Source organism: Oncorhynchus nerka, linkage group LG3 (assembly GCF_034236695.1).
Source record: "Oncorhynchus nerka isolate Pitt River linkage group LG3, Oner_Uvic_2.0, whole genome shotgun sequence".
Taxonomy (NCBI): domain Eukaryota; kingdom Metazoa; phylum Chordata; class Actinopteri; order Salmoniformes; family Salmonidae; genus Oncorhynchus; species Oncorhynchus nerka.
Window position 1 is genome coordinate 46,688,407 of NC_088398.1, and position 24,382 is coordinate 46,712,788.

Here is a 24,382-nt window from a genome sequence, read left to right on the forward strand (position 1 = left end):
CTGATTCTTGAATTTCTAATTTATGCTTAGCACAATCCTTCTAACCCCGAAACGTGTTATAATTATAATTCCTCTGTAGCGGTCTGTCTCGGGACGTCAGTCTATCAGGGAACTTGTTCCCTGTGCTGACATAAAATAATCCAGTGCCTGGTTTTGCGAAACACAATTGGCCCATTTGCGCTCTGATCCAGTACGGTCATTTCTTCCCTCCAAAACTCATTCTTGCTGCAGGGAGGAGCGTTGAGCATCCGTCTGAGTGACTGCATTCAAGAAGAGAACGGGCATACACAGCACTTTTTTGACTTTCCATTGCTTATGTTCTAAACCTCGATCTCATCTACTGTATTAGCAAGGGGTTTCAACGCGGAGCATCGTAGGCTAACATCATCTGTCTCAATAGGAACGCGGGGTTTTCTGTTGCATAGGGAAGTCGTATCATTTATTTCCTGCGCAAAAAATTGCAGACATGGTCAATACAACGAAACATCGGTAAGCTAGCAATGTTTTCCATACTTGATCTTACTATTTTATGTGAATTGTTTCCCTACGCTTTGAAATTGAAGTAAAAAAATAAACATCTAGAAAATGTTATCCATTCAAGTGATAACTCGGCATCCTCAGACACAGTGGAAGGCTACTTATGTTTATAACCCCATCTAACCAATGACTACCTGAGAAATGGATGACAGTCTACTTTTGCTGCGTTTGAATGGCCGACTTCTGACTTGAAACATAACTGTCTGCAAAGGGGCCTACACTTAATTCATATTTTAAGTCATATTTAGTGGTACAGTGTCAGTTTATCCTTTAATGATGCGAAAATTGATTGGTGAGTGACGTACATACAAGTTGCATCATCACGCTGTCACTATCTGCAGTGCATGACTTGGACTGAAAAGCAGCCCGTACTCGTTTTTTTGGCAGCCGGTACTTAGGTACAGGAGCTCCACAATACTTTTGAACTAATATTCTATAAGGGGTGCAGGAGTTGAAGCAGTGGAACATTTTAGGTGGTGGTACTCAGCTCATGTGTGCTCCTGCCCAAGTCAGGCACAGACAATCTGGAATCATCTTTAACGTGTGATGCAACTTGTATCAAGACCTTTTCCAACTCCTCTGCCAGTAGCCTACAATGATATTCTGGATGAGCATCCATCCCATCAGGGAATTTGCTGAAATGAAGGTCAGGAAGTGACATTGCAGTGAGGTTTAAAAATATCCAAAAGGACAAAGCCTTGAGGAAGGGATTTACAAGAGGAATGTTGTAATTATCTGCCTGTTTCTGTTTCTGTTTCTGTAATTGATTTAGGACCAAGGAGAGGAGACCTCAATGTATCATTCTTTCACATCAGTTCATAGAGTCATATCGAATCCCCAGGCAGAACCAGGTCCCATATTCAGAAAGTGGCTCGGTGTAGTAGTGCTGATCTTCTTATTTGTGTGATTTAGAAGGCACAACTGATCCTAGACCAGCACTCTTATTAAAGCCACATTGAGACTAGTTTCACCATTAAACCTTTTCGTCTTTCTGATGACTGGTTTTATTGAAAATTGTGACTCACAATTGGAACCCATGAGCTGTGCTTTAATTAGTCAATAACAGTAGTTAGCTGAAGAGCCTGTGGACCTGAAGGACCCAGTTATTAACATCAGGTTTAATGAGATTCCTTTTGGAAAATGCTTAGTGGTGGTTCTGAGGCCGAAAGAGGGAAACAAATGACTTAACACATTAATGTGTTGTTAATCACTTACTAAACATTGACGTTACTGCACTGCTCTGCTTATATTAGCCACATTTTGCCCTGTTAGAAACAAATAAGCCATAGTGAGCAGAACAAGCAAAGAGGGGGGCAGAGCCAAGCACTAGCTAGCGAGATCCTATTGGCACGTTCTAGCATAATTTGCATATTTCCGTAAGTCAACGCCTACTCTGTGAATTGCACGTGTGCAATAACTCAATTCGCCTTTGCACTTACTGTAAACAACGTGATTTTTAAAAAAAAAGGTTAAAGTCTACAAACCTTAGTCCACTCTGTTCATAACATATTTTGGTTTTGGGAACAGAACTGTATTGAGATCAAATGTTTAATCGAATCGAAAATTTGCAGAAAATCTGCCACAAATCATCTCGTCCCATCTTCTCACTACCACATGTGACCCGTTTCAGGAAACTAGGTGTATGTCGCGGGTCACTACTTCACAGAAGAGCCGTTTGAACATATTTAATGTTATATATTTTTTATTTAGGTTTCTAACCTGCATGCAGTCACTGAGTCAGAGGTGCTAAAGGAGCTCCTTAAACTAGACTCCCCAAAAACATCTGGGTGGTTTAGACCCTGTTTTCTTTAAGGTTGCTGCCCCTACAGTATAATCGCCAAGCCCATCTCTGACCTTTTTAACCTGTCTCTCCTCTCAGGGGAGGTTCTCATTGCTTAGAAGGCAGCCACAGTTAGTCCTTTATTTAAAGGGGGAGATCAAGCTGATCCAAACTGTTATCGGCCTATTTCTATTTTGCCCTGTTTATCAAAAGTGTTGGAAAAACTTGTCAATAATCAACTGACTGGTTTTCTTGATGTCTATAGTATTCTCTCTGGTATGAAATCTGGTTTTCTGCTCAGGTTATGGATGTGTCACTGCAACCTTAAAGGTCCTCAATGATGTCACCATTGCCCTTGATTCTAAGCAGTGTTGTGCTGCTGTTTTTACTGACTTGGCAAAAGCTTTTGATACGGTAGACCATTCCATTCTTGTGGGCCGGCTAAGGAGTATTTGTGTCTCTAAGGGCTCTTTGGCCTGGTTTGCTAGCTACCTCTCTCAAAGAGTGCGTGTATAAAGTCAGAACATCTGCTGTCTCAGCTACTGACTGTCACCAAGGGTGTACCCCAAGGCTCGATCCTAGGCCCCACGCTGTTCTCAATTTACATCAACAACATAGCTCAGGTAGGAAGCTCTCTCATTCATTTATATGCAGATGAAACAGTCTTATACTCAACTGGCACCTCCCCGGATTTAGTGTTAAACGCTCTACAACAAAGCTTTCTTAGTGTCCAACAAGCTTTCTCTTAACCTTGTTCTGAACACCTCCAAAACAAAAGTCATGTGGTTTTGTTAAGAAGAATGCCCCTCTCCCCACAGGTGTGATTACTACCTCTGAGGGTTTAGAGCTCATACAAGTACTTGGGAGTATGGCTAGACGGTACACTGTCCTTCTTTCAGCAGATACCAAAGCTACAGGCTAAAGTTAAATCTAGACTAAATCGCTCCTCTTTCACCCCAGCTGCCAAACTAACCCTAATTCAGATGACCATCCTACCCATGCTAGAATACGGAGACATAATTTATAGATTGGCAGGTAAGGTTGCTCTCAGGCGGCTAAATGTTCTTTACCATTCGGCCATCAGATTGGCCACCAATACTCCTTATAGGACACATCACTGCACTCTATACTCCTCTGTAAACTGATCATCTCTGTATACCCGTCGCAAGACCCACTGGTTGACGCTTATTTATAAAACCCTTTTAGGTCTCACTCCCCCCTATCTGAGATATCTACTGCAGCCCTCATCCTCCACATACAACACCCGTTCTGCCAGTCACATTCTGTTAAAGGTCCCCATAGCACACACATCCCTGGGTCGCTCGTCTTTTCAGTTTGCCCCCACCCCCGCAGGAGGCCTTTTGGTAGGCCGTCATTGTAAATAAGAATTTGTTCTTAACTGACTTGCCTAGTTAAATAAAGGTTAAAAAAAATCATAATGATAATAATAAAACATCTAAAACTTTTATTTAACTTTGCAAGTCACATTCTTATTTACAATGACAGCCTACTAGTAAACACTTTTTTTTAAATCGAAATGCGTTTTTTGGCGGAAATGCCTTCTTGAACATGTGAACTTCATGTGCCTTAATAACAAACTTGTATGCCATCTGTAAATACAAATAAAAATGTTAAATTACAAGCCTAGTTGGTTTAGCCACAGAAAAAGTAAGCAACCTTCCCACTAGCCATGATTGACTGAGATAATGAGTGGGCTGGACATGTACTGTATTCTTTTCTTTTTTTAACCCCTTTTCTCCAAAATTTCGTGGTATGCAATTGTTAGTCTTGTCCCATTGCTGCAACTCCCGTACAGACTCTGGAGAGGCGAAGATCGAGAGCCATGCGTCCTCAAACACAACCCAGCCAAGCCGCACTGCTTCTTGACACAGCGCCCGCTTAACCCGGAAGCAAGCCGCACCAATGTGTCGGAGGAAACACTGTACACCTGGCGACCGTGTCAGAGTGCATTGCGCCCGGCCACAGGAGTCGCTAGTGCGCGATGGGACAAGAACATCCCTGCCGGCCAAACCCTCCCCTAACCCGGACGACGCTGGGCCAATTGTGCACCGCCCCATGGGTCTCCCAGTCGCGGCCGGCTACGACAGAGCCTGGACTCAAACCAGGATCTCCAGTGGCACAGCTAGCACTGTGATGCAATTCCTTAGACGACTGCACCACTCGCGAGGCTGAAGTGTACTGTTAGTTAGCTAATGCTAGCTGGCTGCCTCGCTAGCAAACGTTATGTGTATGCAGTGGTGATTTTAGTATGTAAATCTTGGTGGGGCAAAAAACGGTGCCCACAAACAGTCTACGTAAAGCAGCCCCAACAGCAGTCCCAACATCTTACCACTGCTACACCTGGCTATCAGAGGAGCCTTGTCTGGCAGTGAAACAGTTGGTTCAGCCTCATTTACTGCCTTTTTAAAAAACATAGCTGATATGGCTGACTTGCTTAAACAAATGTGGTTTTTAATGATACTTGAGATGCACAAACTATGGCATAAGGACAAGGGGAAATCTGTAATTTCCATTAAATCATTAATGAGCGAGCTAGGACAGACGTAGTCATAACTATTTCCCTAGCACTTTTAAAATGTACAGCGTCAGAATTCCGAACATAGGCCATTCTTACAGTGTTCTCCCTGTACACCAAGTCAGAACCGTAGGATAAATAATGGGGGCATATAAGCAGACAAAAAAAGCTCTTACAATATTCAATGATTGCATTTCTCTAAAACAGTTTATCGGCTACATGTGCACCATAAAGTCAGAACAGTAGGCAAAATTAAGAGGGGTAAATAGACCAAATGAATAGGGTGAGGCACATGGGCTACCAACATCTTACTACACAACATACACTTAGTATTAGTTTCTTAGCTACAGTATACATATCTCCCTGGCATATTACATAATTTATGCAGCAGCATACAATACCTTTTTGGACTCAACTTGTTGTGCTGTGCTCACTTGAACAGGAAGGTGGCACGGCGGTTCTTCGTGGGACATTTTGTCATCAATGTTTGGCATTCTCTGGATTTATGGTTCTTTCAAAACAACTGGGAACTTGGAGTAAACAATGTCGAATCATGGTGATGTCATTGATTTTCAGGTCGTAGCTCTAGAAAGAGGCCGGATTTACAATTCCGAGCTGGATGACCCTTCAAAACGTATTTTCCCAGTCAGAGCTTGTTTATTCCCGACTTCCCAGTTGTCTTGAACTCACTGAAGTCAAGTTTTCGTAGTTCCGAGTTAATAGTTGTTTTGAGAGAATAAATATTATTTATTTTTTGCAAAAAATGTGTGGCTCAAAACAGGTGGGGCTCTGCCCTGAATGACAGGTTACCACTGCGTGTATGATATTATTATTTGTATATCAGAGCCATTTGCTTGGCTATCTAACATTGAATCTGGTTGATTAGCTACCTGCAGATTCATGCAGGGTAGTAACGTCATGAGTTGCGATGATAGTTCATTGTTTAGCTAGCTAGCTACATGTCTTAACAAAAGACTCCACTATGCAAGTAACCATTTCGGGTGCGTTCGTAAATTTAGTCTGGCCATCTACTCCGATTTCAGAGCACTCTCATCTGAGTGTGCCAGAGCGCAGAATAACTGATGAATTTACGAACGCTCAACACCCATTGAATATATGGCCGGTGTCAGTAAACGTTGGCAAAGAAAGCATAGTTAAATTGTTGCCAGCAGCACAGTTACAGTTATCAATGCTCTGGATAAAAACAGCCTAACTAGCTCTGATAGGGCGAGTAAAATGGCCAGAGTTTGGATGGGGGCAAATTTTTAAGAGGGTGTGAACGATGCTGAATGGGTGTAGACAAAGAAGAGCTCTCCAGTAGGTACCAAAACATTCAAAGACCATTTTCTCAAAAGTGAGGTTACAAGTTTTTCAGTAGCTGAATTACTTTCCCATTGTTCGTCAAATGCATTGTATGATATACCATTTTGTAGCTCTGTGTATCTGCTTTTATCCAATGTAAAAAAAACACTGTTTCAAATTTTGCTACATAAGACCGAATTGAGGTGGTCGGTCACATATTTGGTAGTGAGTGGAAAAGCCAAGCGGATGCTTCACATGTATACATCCAGTGAAATATCTGTCTCATTGTTCTATATGTGGTGTTACTATGCGCTAATTCAAGTTGAAGCAGTTGCAACATTAATCATCACATTCGAAGGTGACACCATACGAAATGCACTCGCAACTCTTTTAACCCCTCCTATTGTTAGCAGTTCAGTTCATCTAAACCCTGCTGCTCACCCCTCCCACTCATCCGATCAATATTCATTATTACCTGTTAATAATCTCAGACAATAGTTGTGCTCCAATGGGAACAAAGCCCCCTGTGTTCTCTTCCTGTAATATTATCTGCATGAGTCGGTTGTCGGGCCTGCTTAATTGTGCAACAGAAAGGGTGATCAGCGGCATCCTCGGGGCAGCAGACAGTCCCGTCAATACCAGTGTGATAACGATGACTAACTAGGTGGTACTGTACATGTGCCTGATATACCTCTCATCGAAACAAGGAAAAGATTAGTACCCCCTTCCCCTGCATAGGTAAAGTCAATATGTAAATTGGATTTGTTACTGGCGTGTGATTTTAAGTGGTGTGAAATATATGGCTCCCACTGTAGAGTGGTGATTTGTCCTGCGGCGTGAAGTCGTTGTGCTTGTCATTCCTTTTCCAGAACATGTGTATGCTTTTGCGTCTACATTTGGACCACTCGACAACAACGACGTATCCAAAATAGACAAGACAACAGACTTGTCCTCACGTATCAATAGAAAATCCCTGCTTCATTGGGCTATGGCTGTAAGCTGCTTAACATGCTGGAAGCACTCAGGGGCACTTGGCTATTCTAAGTGAGCTTCCTCATCTTCCTCCTCCTCAGCCCCTCCCAAATCTAATGGGGGCAGGCGGGAAAAGTAAAGTTTAATCCAAGGATTTCAACTGTGCTGGAGACAGCAGGAGCCACTACTGTCCTACTACTATCTTAGTGTTGTGGATACTTAGCTAGGGCACTTGGCCTAGGCCAGTGGATCTGCTGTTGTCACATTTCCTTTGCCAAGGAAGGACATTTAACTCATGGCCGACTGGATGGCCGACAGCCTTTTGGCTAAACCTCCCCGAGGTCTTTGGTATGAATGCCTTTTCCTTCTCTCTCTATGGCAGTTTAGTACTGTGGAGAATTGCCTGGCTGGCTGGCTAACATTCCTGCCATAGAGGCCTTTTGGAAAACACTCAGTGGTGGTTCTGATGCCCGAAAGAGGGAAATAAATGACTCGACACATGAATGTGTCGTTAACTACTTCCTAAACATTGACTTTACTTCACTGCTCTGCTAATATTAGCCACGTTTTGCCCTGTGGGCTTGTATGAGCCATTGGCATCCCTCATCTACACATCTCAGCATATTCTGATACAGCTCCGTAATGGATGGACTCTTATAATGACATGTTTTGCAGTCTTTGGTAACCAATTTGTACTTTTGATTAGTTGCAAATGAAGCGAACAAGCTGTCCAGCCAGTCATTTTTCCATCCTTTGGTAATGATAAATGCCTGGCAAGGACTATGATTTAGCATTCCACTGAATTGAACACAAATAACAAGATGTGACCAATATTGCGTAAGTCTTTCTATCAGCCATGTGTCTAATAATTAGGGTTGTTTACTCAGTTCCTGCTTTACTATTTACAGGCTGGTTGGACTGTCTCCCGAGTTCAATTTAATGAACCTTGATCAGTCAAGAAACGGATGTCTGCACAGATGGCTCTAATTAGATTATTTTAATTGTACAAGGAATTCTATCCTTTGGAGTATAGCAGTCTGAAACATCACACTGTTGTAGCCATCCACTCTAATAGAAAACAATCCTACAGTATCCTGGATTTTCCTAGATTCCCTGCCATAGCCAATCACAGAGGCCGTTATTGACAAGTCTCCAAGTGTATGATTTGGATCAGAACCAGATTCTGGAAGGAAAGCACTGTAGCCCACCTGACATTCTTCAGATTAGCTGGAGGGTGAAATCGTGGTTAGATGGGATGGGACTCAGTTGTGGTTTCATGTGGGTGATTAGGCTGAGAAGGCATTTTGGTTCGGAGGAGGTGTAGGTGGGAGGAAAACCCAGTTTTCTTGACTTGTCATGAAGGTGGTGGGGGGGTTATAGTTATATAACAGGGAACATTTGATAGTACAGGTGCCTATTTGGGAAGAATCATAAGGAAGCATGATTGTTATCTGCTTAGTGTTCTCCACAAAGCCTGTATGTTTATATGAAGCTCCATCCATAAGGCAAAATCAACAAGCGCAGCACTTACACAAATTACTGATTTTGCTGAGAGAACTTGATGTCCAAAAGATTGTAGGGGCTGTTTTGTTAGACTTCAGTGCGACTTTTGACATTATCGATCATAGTCTGCTGCTGGAAAATCACATGTGTTATGGTTTTACACCCCCTGCTATATTGTGGATAAAGTGTTACCTGTCTAACATAACACAGAGGGTTTTCTTTAATGGAAGCCTCTGACATAATCTGGTATTCCCCAGGGAAGCTATCTATGCCCCTTAAATTGTTCAATCTTTACTAATGACATGCCAATGGCCTTGAGTAAAGCCAGTATGTCTATGTATGCGGTTGACTCAACACTATACACGTCAGCTACTACAGCGAGTGAAATGACTGCAACACTTAACCAAGAGCTACATTTAGTTTCAGAATGATTGGCAAAGACTAAGCTAGTCCTAAATATTAAAAAAATTAAAGCATTATATTTGGGACAAATCATTCACTAAACCCTAAACCTCAACAAAACCTTGTTATAAATAATGTGGAAATTGAGCAAGTTGAGGTGACTAAACGGCTTGGAGTAACCTGGATTGTAAACGGTCATGGTCAAAACATATTGATACAACAGTAGGTAAGATGGGGGAGAAGTCTGTCCATAATAAAGTGCTGCTCTGCATTCTTAACAACACTATCAACAAGGCAGGTCCTACAGGCCCTAGTTTTGTCAGACCTGCACTACTGTTCAGTCGTGTGGTCAGGTACCACAAAGAGGGACTTAGGAAAATGTCAATTGGCTTAGAACAGGGGAGCACGGCTGGCCCTTGGATGTACACAGAGAGCTAACATTAGTAATATGCATGTCAATCTCTCCTGTCTCAAAGTGGAGGAGAGATTGACTTCATCACTACTTGTATTTGTTGAATGCATTGTAATGTTTTTAAAAAATTGTATAACTGCCTTCATTTTGCTGGTCCTCATGAAGAGTAGCTGCTGTCTTGGCAGCATCTAATGGGGATCCATAATACATACAAATACAAAAAGATACCGTAGACAGTCGCATGGCTAATAAAAGATCATGTGATATGTTTTTCCTTGTTTTAGTGAAGAGATGAACATTTAGTGCAGTAAGTGTATCGAGTGATTTCAATTCCATCAGACATTTCTGCAGTCCTACGATTGTGCAAATGTTGCTCATAGGTTGCTTACTCATTTCCTCTGCAAATCCCAACTCTGATGGCCAGCGACAGCTGACAGTGTTAGCTAAATGTTTTTAACCTCTTATTATTATTCACTCCCAGAACAACACTGCGGTACTTTCAAAGGGTCCAAAAAGGTTAGGGACTAAATTATAGTTGTTCTATAGGGGTATATAGTGGAGTGAGATACTGTGAAACTGTGGCCTTGTGTTGGGGACAGATTGAAGCCCGGTCAAGGTCCTAACTTGCTGCACCACAGATAATATGATGAACACTCTTTGAAGTGGGCAGTTGAGAGGAAATAAGGATTTCCTACTAGCCTTTGATCTACAAAAGAAGGCAGGTGTCTGTGTTTGGATGGGACGGTAGTCTCTCTGTTTTGCCTCCCTCTGTCAGTCTGACTTTACTGAGTTTACTTTGTATAGGCCTACAATGTACTAGTAGAGAAAAGCACAGACTGTTCTGTGTTCTTGAACCCAGATCAGATGGCATTGTTCACACATTTCTCTAGGTGCCGTAACAAAGACTGTAGATGAACAGATCATTGTCATGGACAGATGAACAGAACCGGCAGGACCCCATTCTGTGTGTATATGTGGGCATTTCCATGTAAAAGGTCCCATGAGCACCAACATAGGAGCACATCAAATTGGGCGTCAAATGAAAGCTAAGAGTCTATATTTCTGGGAAATGAAGGCATATATACATTTTTTTCTACCATTTTCCATCTTAAACATGTGGCATAAGTAAAGGCTTTGATTTCTGGATGGAAAAGGGGTCTTAGAAAATATTTTCCACCCGCTGATTTGGCCTTGTGTTTTGTCTTGCTCCTCAAGAAATGCTGGCAGCCAAGACAAAAGCCAAAAGTGAGTTGGCTTGGGGGTGTGGTTTGATTTGGGTGTGTCCTTGCCACCACCATGACACACCCATCTGTCAGAATCTTGCCCACTCAATCACAACAAACAAACATACTGCAGGTTGAGTTCAATAACTACAATAACCTCCCCATTTTGACTGATAGTGTACTATTCAATTCAATAATAGAAAAAGACAATACAAGTAAAAGTTGTCTAGTAAAAATGTTGTGCCAGGTCTCTCTCCATTTAGAGACATCAGTATCAAGCCCATCTGTCAGCCTGGACTTCATCACATCATCTTGCAAGTCACCATACATCTTCCTGTGAACACATACACAGCCACTGTTCAATTACCAATGGCAGTTAGTAATAGTATATGTTTGTGTGTCAGATATCACCTATGTTGAAGTTTGAACAAGTCAGACTAAACCCACCTAATTCTTGTTCTCCCAATCGACAACCGTTGGTGAGCATGAACAGGCTAGGGTGAGGCCGTTGCCAGCGCCCCCGCATAGCAGCGCATATCAGCTCCTGGCCCCTCGTCAAAGATATTGGTCGGTCACATACAAACACAGAGCACTGATTACATTATCAGTGGTGGTTATGATTAGCGTTGGTGGAAGCAACCTGATTGCTGCATTCACCTTTGCATTTCACTTCAGATATCATAAAGTGAAATAGAATGGTGAACACAGCGATCAGGTTGGTTCCACCAGGCTAGGTTATGCCCTGGACATTATATGCATTTTAGAAGTAGAAAATGAGCAACAAATAATGTCTTGTGTTTCACAATTAGGTTATCAAATGTATCAAAATAGTGAATTGGATTAGCTTCTGCATTTGTAGGGGTCTGGCCGGATACTTGCCAACAAGTGGCTGACTGTTCCATTCAAAAGAAGGCTCACTGCGAAGGCATGTCTGCATGATGTTGACGAGGGCCCCATTGCTGGTCTTCTCTATGCTGCATGTTTGGCTGGAATCTGGACAACTGTAGCAGGCAATATTATGAGGTGGGGTTGACTGGGAGGGCCTGTGACAGGGTGATATAATAGACAGCCAAGTGGTAAATTGCATTTTGTTCTAAAGAAAGGACAAAGCGTTTTGCTAATGCACTTCACAACCAAAATGATTAGTTGTATCTACTGGGCTGTGGAATTGGCCTACTATTTCATTTATTTTATTCATCATTTTTTTTTTTTAAATGTCATGAAAAGGACACATAGTTTATTAAGAAAAATGTCATGCCAAGACCGGTATTAAATACCAAGACCGGAGCAAATCGAGTTCGAGTCCAGACCGACACCAGTTAGCTGACATGACTAAGTGAGTGACTGGCATAACAAGAGAAACTGCTAATGCACAAATGTGAATATTGCACCTTGTGTATTCTACATGAAACGTGTCGTCCTTTGCAGCTCAGTTGGTAGAGCATGGTGCTTGTAATGAATAAATACATTTGATTTCAGCTCATGAAGCATGGGACCAACACTTTTCCTGTTGCATTCATTTTTTGTTCTGTACATATATACACTGAGTATACTAACCATTAGGAACACCTTCCTAATATTTGAGTTGCACCCCAACCCCTTTTGCCTTCAGAACAGCCTCAATTCATCCGGGCATGGACTCTACAAGGTGTCAAAGGTGTTCCACAGGGATGTTGGCCCATGTTGACTCTATCGCTTCCAACAGCTGTGTCAAGTTGGCTGGATATCCTTTGAGTGGCGGACCATTCTTGATACACACAGGAAACTGTTGAGTGTGAAAAACCCAGCAAAGTTGCAGTTCTTGACACAAACCAGTGCACCTGGCACCTACTACCAGACCCCTGTTCAAAGGCACTTCAGTCTTTTGTCTTTCCCATTCACCCTCTGAATGGCACAAATATACAATCCATGTCTCAATTATCTCTAGGGTTAAGAATCCATCTTTAACCGGTCTCCTCCCCTTCATCTACACTGGTTGAAGTGGATTTAACAAGTGACATCAATAAGGGGTCATAGCTTTCACCTGGATTCACCTGGTCAGTCTCAATGAAAGAGCAGGTGTTCTTAATTATTTGTATACTCAGTGTATAATACATGCCATTTAGCAGACGTTTTTATCAAAAGCGACTTACTGTAATGTGTGCATAGATTTTACGTATGGGTGCTCCTGGGAATTAAACCCACTACCCAAGGCTCTTTTCCCCCGATTAATCAGTTTGGCTGGGTGGCCAGCTCTAGGAAGAGTCCTGGTGGTTCCAAACGTCTTCCATTTATGAATGATGGAACCAACTGGGTTCTTGCAGACCTTCAATGCTGCAGACATTTTTTTGGTAGCATTCCCCAGAACTGTCTTGGAGCTCTACGGACAATTCCTTCGACCTCATGGCTTGGTTTTTGCTCTGACATTCACTTTCAACTGTGCGACCTGATATAGACAGGAGTGTGCCTTTCCAAATCATGTCCCATCAATTGAATTTACCACGGGTGGATTCCATTCAAGTAGTAGGAACATCTCAAGGATGGTCAATGGAAACAGGATGCACCTGAGCTCAATTTCGAGTCTCATAGCAAATACTTATGTATATAAGGTACAGTACCACTCAAACGTTTGGAGACCTACTCATTCAAGGGGTTTTCTTAATTTTTACTATTTTCTACATTATAAAAACGAGGAAATAACACTAATGGAATCATGTATTAACCAAAGAATTGTTCAACAAATCAGTGGGAAAGGACAGATTTCCACCGGTCTAATGTCCATTGCTCATGTTTCTTGGCGCATGCAAATCTCTTCTTATTGGTGTCCTTTAGTAGTGGTTTCGTTTCAGCAATTCAACCATGAAGACCCTCTGAACAGTTGATGTTAAGATGTGTCTGTTACTTGAGCTCTGTGAGACATTTATCTGGCAACTCTAATGAACTTATCCTCTGCAGCACAGGTAACTCTGGGTCTTTCTTTCGGAAGTTTACATACACTTAGGTTGGAGTCATTTAACCTCATCTTTCAACCACTCCACAAATTTCTTGTCAACAAACTATAGTTTTGGCAAGTCGGTTAGGACATTTACTGTGTGCATGTCACAAGTAATTTTTCCAACAATTGTTTACAGACAGATTATTTCACTTATAATTCACTGTATCACAATTACAGTGGGTCAGAAGTTTACATACACTAAGTTGACTGTGCCTTTAAACAGCTTGGAAAATCCCAGAAAATTGTGTTATGGATTTAGAAGATTCTGATTTGAGTCAATTGGTTGTGTACCTGTGGATGTATTTCAAGGCCTACCTTCAAACTCAGTGCCTCTTTGCCTGGCTTCATGGGAAAATCAAAAGAAATCAGCCAAGACCTCAGAAAACAAATTGTAGACCTCCACAAGTCTGGTTCATCCTTGGGAGCAATTTCCAAACGCCTGAAGGTACCACGTTCATCTGTACAAACAATAGTATGCAAGTATAAACACCATGTGACCACGCAGCTGTCATACCGCTCAAGAAGGAGACGCGTTCTATCTGCTAGAGATTAATCTACTTTGGTTCGAAAAGTGCAAATCAATTCCAGAACAACAGCAAAGGACCTTGTGAAGATGCTGAAGGAAACAGGTAGAAATATATCTATATCCACAGTAAAACGAGTCCTACATCGACATAACCGGAAAGGCCGCTCAGCAAGGAAGAAGCCACTGCTCCAAAACCGCCATAAAAAAGCCAGACTACGGTTTGCAACTGCACATGGGGACAAAGATTGTACTTTTTGGAGAAATGTCCTCTGGTCTGATGAAACAAAAATATAGCTGTTTGGCCATAATGACCATTGTTATGTTTGGAGGAAAAAGGGGGAGGCTTGCAAGCCGAAGAACACCATCCCAACCGTGAAGCACAGAGGTGGCAGCATATGTTGTGGGGGTGCTTTGCTGCAGGAGGGACTGGAGCACTTCACATAATAGATGGCATCATGAGAAGGAAGATTATGTGGATATATTGAAGCAACATCTCAAGACATCAGTCAAGAGGTTAAAGCTTGGTCGCAAATGAGTTCCAAATGGACAATGACCCCAAGCATACTTCCAAAGTTGTGGCAAAATGGCTTAAGGACAACAAAGTCAAGGTATTGGAGTGGCCATCACAAAGCCCTGACTTCAATTCTATTTGTGGGCATAACTGAAAAAGTGTGTGTGAGCAAGGAGGCCTACAAACATGACTCAGTTACTCCAGCTGTCAGGAGGAATGGGCCAAAATTCACCCAAATTGTTGTGGGAAGCTCGTGGAAGGCTACCCAGAACGTTTGACCCAAGTTAAACAATTTAAAGGCAATGCTACCAAATATTAATTGAGTGTATGTAAACTTCTGACCCACAGGGAATGTGATGAAAGAACAAAAAGCTGAAATAAATCATTCTCACTACTATTATTCTGACATTTCACATTCTTAAAATAAAGTGGTGATCCTAACTGACCCAAGAAAAACTGAGTTTAAATGTATTTGGCTAAGGTATATGTGAACTTCCGACTTCAACTGTATATGTGGCTGTCATAGTTTATATGTCTTCACTATTTTTCTACAATGTAGAAAATAGTAAAAAATAGATAAAAATCCTGGAATGAGCAGGTGCCCAAACTTTGACTGATAATGTATGTACTGTGCTTTAGCTGAGATTATTCTTTACACAGTCAAGGTTATTTGTCCAGGCTTCAGTTGTTCCTTGATTAGCACCATTCATTCTCGCTGTCATTAATTCCAACGTTATAACTTCCTATATTAACTGTATCCACAGGTTAATTGGGAGAGAGTGGGGTGATTGATACTGTTTCTTTTTTTTGAGGCAGTGCTGCCTGCCAGGAGTAATCATCTCTGATTGAGAGATTGAAGGAGCTATCATTGTTAAGTAACATAGCAGATGCAACACATTGAATAATTACGTTCATGCACTTCAAAAATATTGTTTGCTTAGTCACAGAAGCTTTTTACTCCAGTGTAGTCCCACATCATATGAAGGAATGTGTCTACCTGATTTAGGGGACAGTGTGAACAGTTGGGGCCAATTTCATCGTAAAACTTTTCCTTGGTGTTAAATACAGTCTGAACAAACTTAAAATGTATAAAATGATTGTTCGGATTACGGGATGCCAAGGTCATATTTTTTCCATATTCTGTTCCAGTTCAAGGGTTGTTCAGATTCAATTAATACTTTTTTTAATGGCTACCTCAGAATATGAGCATTCCAAAAGTAGTTTTTATATTAGAGTCCTTTTGGGAGCCTAGAAAATGTATTTATAAATCCCATTGTTGGATGGTTGGGTTTCCCAAGGGACTCCATAGGTCAGAATTAGCCTATGGAGATGGGTATTTTCGCATTTCACATAACACACATTACCTGTCGTTGTTGATGAACCCATCTGTGTCATCAGGGCAGTAACTCAGGTCACTATCAGAGGCCTCATGATGGCGTGTCCTTTTCATAGTAGTCGAGGGAGACTGGAAACAACGGAGGTGTCACAAGGGTACTTGTTGCACAGCACTTTTATCCTGAGGTCTTGCCTGACAAACTGTGAATATAGCAAGTGAACAGTAAATTAAATCATTTTTGGAAATCGCTAAAACATTGCATTCACATTGCTGGACATGTTATGATACCCACCCTTGCTCCTTCTGGTAGGTCCAAGTATCTGTTCATGACCAAGGATCAGTCTGGCACTCAACTATGTACTTTGTCTAACAGAAAAACAGGGTCAACATTTTTTGTTTGGCATACATTTTAAAGTGAAAAAAAACTGAGTCAAAGTGTAATTCCGTTACTGTGGAATTGTGTGCGCGTGCGTGTGTGTGTGTGTGTGGGGGGGCTTTGGCTGGATGAATCAACAGGCCCAGGGAGACTCACGGCTGTCTGTGCTTGTTCCAGTGCCATAATCAACAGCATCACAGCAAGCAGCAGTCCACCTTACTTCCCCATCATCATCTGCCCATGACAGGGATTTTGGCTGCTACTACCATGAATGAAAACTGGGATGTTTTTTTTCTCCCGGATAGCCTACAGTCTTAACATTAAGACTAGGCCTATTTTTGCATATGTCTAATCATGCACTCGTGTTCTTTGTGCAGCTCTGGTGAAGGAAATGCAAATACACGAGTAACATCAATGGTAAATCACTGCGTCGTTCACTTTTTATTTGTTTATTTTGTCCTTCGTTGTCTGTTTTGGCTAATAAGGTCTGTCCCATTAAGGGGATTTAACGATCACTTTTTATAATGGACCTATTGGATTTGACGTCCTTGGGAGCAGACAGCGTTCAGTAAATAGTCAACACCTTTTCAACAGCTGGAGAGAGGAGAGACAGTATTTACACAGATGCATTACTGTCAATCCATGACACAGGAAAGAGATGACGGTTTGACGAATAAGATCTTTTTGAAAGGTATGATTTATTGTAGCTCCGTAGAGTGTAATGGCTTCTGCAGCATTTCTCTTTGTTATTTTAGCTGATGTTGTCTTTTTGGCCATTTGATTGGGTTTTAAACCGAGGGAATACAATGTTTTGGACATTCAAATGCTGACAAGTTAAGATAGTCATAGAAAATGTATAGATTCTATGACATTGGTTTTTGGTTGAACCTCGACTCACGTTGGTTGAGCGCCCTCCACTTCTTTCCTGAGTTGAGATTGTCTTAAAGACATCCAGTTTTTTCTGCATGGTGTTTTTAATAAAAATTCTAATACAAATATTCAAAAAAAGATTTTGGGATGATGAAACTTAAAATGACTATAACCAGATACAAAGTATGTATAAAAAAAATAATGGACCTATGTATTTCTAAATAAGATAATCTTTGAGAACTAACGATCACCAGAATAAAAAGTAGACAGTCAGGGAGAATCTAAAATTCCAGGAGTATTTTTGTCATGGAATTGGGCCCCTATTGATTGTGTTATAATGTTCAAGTCACTCAGATAGCATAAGAACACGGCATAAGCCATTGCAAAATGTGTAGAATTGCAGGAAATTAGCTTTAAAACTTGCAATTCTCTCAGCCCCATGTCAAAAATGTGTCGAATTGCAGGAAATGTGATTTAAAACTGAATGAGTTTTTCTTAGATCCATGACAAAATGTGTAGAGTTGCAGGAAATTTGATTTAATACAGCAAACAATTATCTCCACGCCCCGCCAAGCCCACCACGTAAACCCCATTTTAATCCAGATAAAAACCCTGGAACTATGTGAGGACAAACTCCCACTATTGGTGGAGAGGACTAGCCATGACTTAACTCCCACTATTGGTGGAGAGGACTAGCCATGACTTCTCTGATGTGTTTCTCAGTCTGTTTCTTCTTTGTCAGTGTAAATGCCTCCAAAGAAAGCAGTAAGGCTGCTTTATTCTTGGCAAAAGATCTGATCTGATTGGTCAAAATACCAATTACTGGCAAAAGATCAGAATCGGGCCGCCTGTGTAAACGCAGCCAATGAGAGACTTGCATGCAAAGGGGTTCTTGGGATTTTTAGCATGCTGTGTTATCAATGGACATTGTTTGGTGACATTTCTCCTCGTGTCAAAATAACCCAGAGCTAAGCCCTGCTGGGAAACTGATGTTTGACTAGAGTCTGTTAACAATATGCTAGACACAAGTATCATTCATTATCCCTGTTTAGAGCTGAAGGCATTCTCTTGACCAGTGGTACACACTGTACAAAAGTGACAATGTAAATCAAACACAGGCCACACTACAGAAGTACACAACCTCAAACAGGAACCAGCTATTTGAAATGTATTCATTGTGTGTTTTTCCCTGAATCAGGCGAATACCTAGAATTTGTTGAGAAGTTGTGCTACAAGGATAGGGCTGACTCAATGTCAGGGCAACTTCCTCTTCAAGCTAAATATAACATAGCTAGCTTTCTGTATGCACAAGTTAAGCGCCTGATGTGATGTTCAACAGTTTTCAGTGCAGAGGATGTGCTGACTTCTGTTGTTGCAGAAACATTAGCCTATTCAATCAGCTCAGAACTTCTGTCTCCAGACTAGCCTCCAAATAGTGGCCAAATGTATCATCAATCAAATGGTCATATGTCTACTGAGTGCATTGCATACCAACTTAAAAAAGAGAAGCTAACAAATTATTATAATTTCTGAACTCAAAATGTCACATCTTCACAGTGTTTTAGCAGTGAATTTTGTAACAACATTTCTGGGTGTGTGTTGTCTTTTGTAGTTTAGGGCGGCCATATTTTTGAGTGGTACTAAGTGGTAGTAAACATGTTTTTAGAATTTACAATACATTTTCGCACATTTATTGATAAATACAAAAATATCTCATTTACATCAGTATTCACACCCCTGAGTCAATACTTTGTAGAAGCACCTTTGGCAGCGAGTCTTTCTGGGTAAGTCTCTAAGAGCTTTCCACGCCTGGATTGTGTAACATTTGCCCGTTATTCTTTTTAAAAATTCTTTGAGCTCTTTTGATCATTGCTAGTCAACCATTTTCAGGTCTTGCCATAGATTTTCAAGTAGATTTAAGTCAAAAATCACTTGGCCGCTCAGGAACATTCACTGTCTTCTTGGTAAGAAACTCCAATGTAGATTTGGCCTTGTGTTTTAGGTCATTCTCCTGCTGAAAGGAGAATTAATCTCCCAGTGTCTGGTGGAAAGCAGACTGAACCAGGTTTTCCTCTAGGATTTTGCCTGTGCTTAGCTCCATTCCTCAATCCTTAACGATTACAAGCATACCCATAACTTGATGCACCTACCACTATGCTTGAGAATATGGAGAGTGGTACTCTGTAATGTGTTATCTTGGATTTGCCCCAAATATAACACTTTGTTGTTTTTGATCCATCCTCAATTTTCTCCTATCACAGCCATTAAACTCTGTAACTATTTCAAAGCCACCATTGGCCTCATGGTGAAATCCTTGAGCGGTTTCCTTCCTCTCTGGCAACTGAGTTAGGAAGGACACCTGTATCTTTGTATTGACTGGGTGTGTTGACACACCATCCAAAGTGTAATTAATAACTTCACCATGCTCAGAGGGATATTCAATGTCTTATTTTTTTTCCAATAAGTGCCATTCTTTGCGAGTCATTGGAAAACCTCTCTGGTCTTCGTGGTTGAATCTGTGTTTGAAATTCACTGCTCGACTGATGGACCTTACAGATAATTGTATGTGTGGGATACAGAGATGAGGTTGTCATTCAGAAATCATGCTAGTCATTTGCATGGACTGCAATAATAGTGTTTATGTGACTTGTGAAGACATTTTTTACTCCTCGACTTATTTAGGCTTAACATAACAAAGGGGTTTAGTACTTATTGACTCAAGACTTTTCAGCTTTTCATTTGTAATAAAAATGTAACAAATAAAAATAAACATAATTCCACTTTGACATTAAGGGGTATTGTGTGTGCCAGTAATGACAAAAATCACAATTTATTCCATTAAATCCAGGCTGTAACACAACAAAATGTGGAAAAGGTAAAGTGGTGTGAATACTTTCTGAAGACAATGTATATTATATACTGAACAAAAATATAAACGCAACATGTAAAAGTCCCATGTTTCATGAGCTGAAGTAAAAGATCCCAGAAATTTCCCATACGCACAAAAAGTTTATTTCGCTGACATTTTGTGTAAAAATGTGATAACGTCCCTGTTAGTGAGCATTTCTCATTTGCCAAGATAATCCATCCACCTGACAGCTGTAGCATATCAAGAAACTGCTTAAACAGCATGATCATTACACAGGTGTACCTTGTGCTGGGGACAATAAAAGTGCAGTTTTGTCACACAACACAATGCCACAGATGTCTCAAGTTTAGAAGGAGAATGCAATTAGTATGTGGACATTCCTGCAATCAGCATACTAACTGGTTTTCTGATCCATTCCCCTACCTTCATTGTGCTTTTCTGTATTCCCAGTTATGTGAAATCCATAAGTTAAGGCCTAATACATTTTTTTCACTTGACACATTTCCTTATATGAACTGTAACTCTTTGAAATTGTTGCATGTTGTGGCATTTATATTTTTGTTCAGTGTATATTTCTTACATATTGTTGTACAACAGGCGATGTTCCATGTCCTATCTGTGCCCAGAGACGATAGTCACAGTAACAAGATTTAAGAGATTAAACTCATTACTAATCAAGTCTAGGAAGGAGAGCTTCCAACAAGCACTGTTGTTACATCCAATGCTGCTTTTTGTAGCTGTCTGTTGCCACGCCATCTAGACAGGGATAGACTGCACATCACCTGTATGCTACTCATTCTATGCATGCACTGCACTGGTGGTGTTTTACCATGAAATGCATTTATCTACAGTAGTCCAATACTCTCCATGTCTTCTTCCTAGACTGATGAGGAGGAAGGGATCCGTTAGAGAGACATACTTTTCTGAATAGGCTCAGGTTGTGTCTGGGCTTAGTTCCTAGTTGGTTAAAGACAGGGGCTGGTAACATAGATCAGACTGTGTGTGTAGTACAGTATGTTCATGAGAGAGAGCGTGTGTGTGTGTGTGTGTGGGGGGGGGGGGGGGGGGGGGGGGTGAGACCAGGCTACAGATGTATCCTGTTGTTGAAATAAGGAATCCTCCTGAATCAGCTCTTTCCTGTAAGAACTAGGCCTACACTCACTACTGTAACTATGGAGGAAGGTTACACAGAGAGAAAGTGGTAATCAGGCCAGACGTACTGATAATCATACCCTGTGTGAGGGAGCAGTTTGGAAACAAGTCCCTGCCAGTGTGTCTTTTTACACAGCCAGTTATTCGGCAGGTAGCCTAGCGGTTAGGAGTGTTGGGCTGGTAACTGAAAGGTCGCTGGTTTGAATCTCAGTGCTGACTAGGTGAAAAATATGTCGGGTGTCTCAGGATATGTCTGGGATATGCCAAAGACATTTATTTCCAATTCGCACATTCGTATTATCCACACTTGTGCATGTGTGAAATCGGACAAATGTAAGCACCCACCAGTTATTATCTACTGTACTTCTATATCAGATGTAGTCCTACCAGTCATCTGTTTCTGTCTTTTGGTTTCAGCCACTTCAGAGGAGAAGACTCCTATTATGTCTTACGCTGCCTGCTGTGAGATAGAAAATGAAACCCAGAAATTCCGCTCTAGTCCTCAGGGTGCAATTAACCTGAACCGTGTGTCCCTCTCCCTCAGCCTACGCTAGATCAATACTGAGGCAGGGTGACAGCTATCTCACACAATGACTCTGCACTTACACAATACTTAGGTGTCAGCCTGCCTGGAACTATGGACAGACTGATGAGAGCTTTTTTTTTTTTTTGTCTGGTCAGCTGAAGATGGATCAGCCATGTTTGTATGGAATCTCTTACAGTATGTATGGTGACTTAGGTGATGTAACCATTGCATGTCAGATGATTATACTGACTGTTCATTCCATATCCATTCAAAACATATCTAGGCCTCACAATTGTAAGAGCTAGGTTACATCCTAGACTAGTTTGCGTTCCTGACCCTGCATATACACTGTGTCTTGCATTGATTTGGTAGCCCCGCCCGATTTGGCGTCATTAACGAATGTATCGTAATGGTAATTAGAATGGAAGCAGAGGGATTTATGTTGCCTGTGGGATCTGGGATGGCTAGTTTTCCCGCTGCAATCGAGACGCTGATTACTGTCATGAATGAACTGAACACACAGCGATCTGCCACACAACAGAACTGAATCATATACAAGGTAGAGTGGACAAGAAATGTTAATTGGGTGTCCCGTGTCTCTTCTCATCTCTGTCTGTGAGACAAGGGCGATGGGAAAAACCTCAGGCATGCATCACTGAGCCAATTATACTGGGTGAGTTTGCTCTTCGGCTGGGTGAGAGACCGAAATATGCAGAGTAGGGATAGGAGGCCAGACACCACTGCACTGCTGCGTGGAATATGAGTGAAATACAGAGCTGAGCAGAATTGAGATGTCCCCTTTCTCACCATAACAAACATAATAATTAAAGAGATTCTCCGGTACGTTTGTGTACTTTTTAGCCAGTAAAATCAAACAAATGTAATTTGTCACATGCGCTGAATACAACATGTGGAGACCTTACAGTGAAATGCTTACTTACAAGCCCTTAACCAACAATGCAGTTTTAAGAAAAGACCTAAAAATAAGTAAGAGATATGAATAACAAATAATTAAAGAGTAGCAGTAAATAACAATAGCAGGGCTATATACAGGGGGTACCAGTACAGAGTCAATGTGGAGGCTATATACAGGGGGTACCGGTACAGAGTCAATGTGGAGGCTATATACAGGGGGTACCGGTACAGAGTCAATGTGGAGGCTATATACAGGGGGTACCGGTACAGAGTCAATGTGGAGGCTATATACAGGGGGTACCGGTACAGAGTCAATGTGGAGGCTATATACAGGGGGTACCGGTACAGAGTCAATGTGGAGGCTATATACAGGGGGTACCGGTACAGAGTCAATGTGGAGGCTATATACAGGCAGGTACCGGTACAGAGTCAATGTGGAGGCTATATACAGGGGGTACCGGTACAGAGTCAATGTGGAGGCTATATACAGGGGGTACCGGTACAGAGTCAATGTGGAGGCTATATACAGGGGGTACCGGTACAGAGTCAATGTGGAGGCTATATACAGGGGGTACCGGTGTCGTGGTAATTGAGGTAATTATGTACATGTAGGTAGAGTTATTATTATAAGTGGCTATGCATAGATAACAGAGAGTAGCAGCAGCGTAGCAGTTCAGTAGCAGCAGCAGTAGTTCTGAAAGTAGCGCTCACGAGCAAAACGTGTTCCCCGACTATTGAGTACTATGTCACATACAGTGGGGTCCGGAATTATTGACACCCTTGATGAAGATGAGCAATAATGACTGTATGAAATAAATAATTCCAATACTGAGCTATATTGTATGCAAAAAAAAAGAGGGAAATTATTAGCTCTGAAAAATAGATTTTGTTTAACAAGTAATGTTTTGTTTTTTTTAAGGGTAGGGGTCATAATTATTGACACCCCTAAAGATTATTATAAATAAAGTAGTCAAAAGTTTAGTATTTGTTCCCATATTCCTAGTACGCAATGAATACATCAAGCTTCTGACTCTACAAACTTGTTGGATGCATTTGCAGTTTGTTTTGGTTGTGTTCCAGATCATTTTGTGCCCAATAGAAATGGGAAGTAATGTATTGTGTCATTTTGGAGTAACTTTTATTATAAATAAGAATATAATATGTTTCTAAACACTAATACATTAATGTTGTACTAGGGCTGGGTGGCAATGTTGTGCAGATACTTTTGCACTACCGCGCAGATGAAATATCTGAGTTTTCCTCTTTAGTTAACACTATCAAAGTTTTGCCCTACTGTGGGAATAGTGCTCGAATCAACTCAATATTAGTCACTTCCAATGTAACATACCGAAACAAAACAAACTATGCAAAACAAACTGTTTTTTATTTATTTAACTGCATTGACAGGCACGACTCAGGCCCGTACTCTACACAGACTGTTGTGCCATAACCAATTAGAGCTGCAGTAGGCCTATTTGCAAATAGCCATGGCCATGTATCTGTGCCATTCAATTTGAACTGGACTGTGTTTACAGCATGAGCGGCCGTGAGTAGATGCGCTTGTTTTGAGATCAAAGCGAGAGCTACCTGTACATTTGTTCATATTCTTTGCTAGTTAGTGAGTTATTAGCCCAGTTACAGCTAATTTCTAGTCAGCAAT

General features: G+C 41.3%; 1 protein-coding gene across 8 annotated transcripts in view; it reads left to right on the forward strand.

Moving 5' to 3' along the window:
- Positions 1 to 214: 214 nt before the first annotated feature.
- Positions 215 to 24,382, forward strand: part of LOC115109387 (oxysterol binding protein-like 6) — a 59,770-nt gene continuing 35,602 nt past the window's right edge. For 5 of the 8 annotated variants that reach the window (XM_029634224.2, XM_065012790.1, XM_029634240.2 and 2 more), the window contains exon 1: positions 215 to 489. The gene's annotated coding sequence lies outside the window, so the exon portion shown is untranslated. The remainder of the gene's footprint in view (positions 490 to 24,382) is intronic. The other 3 variants (XM_029634249.2, XM_029634277.2, XM_065012787.1) reach the window with 1 other exon arrangement.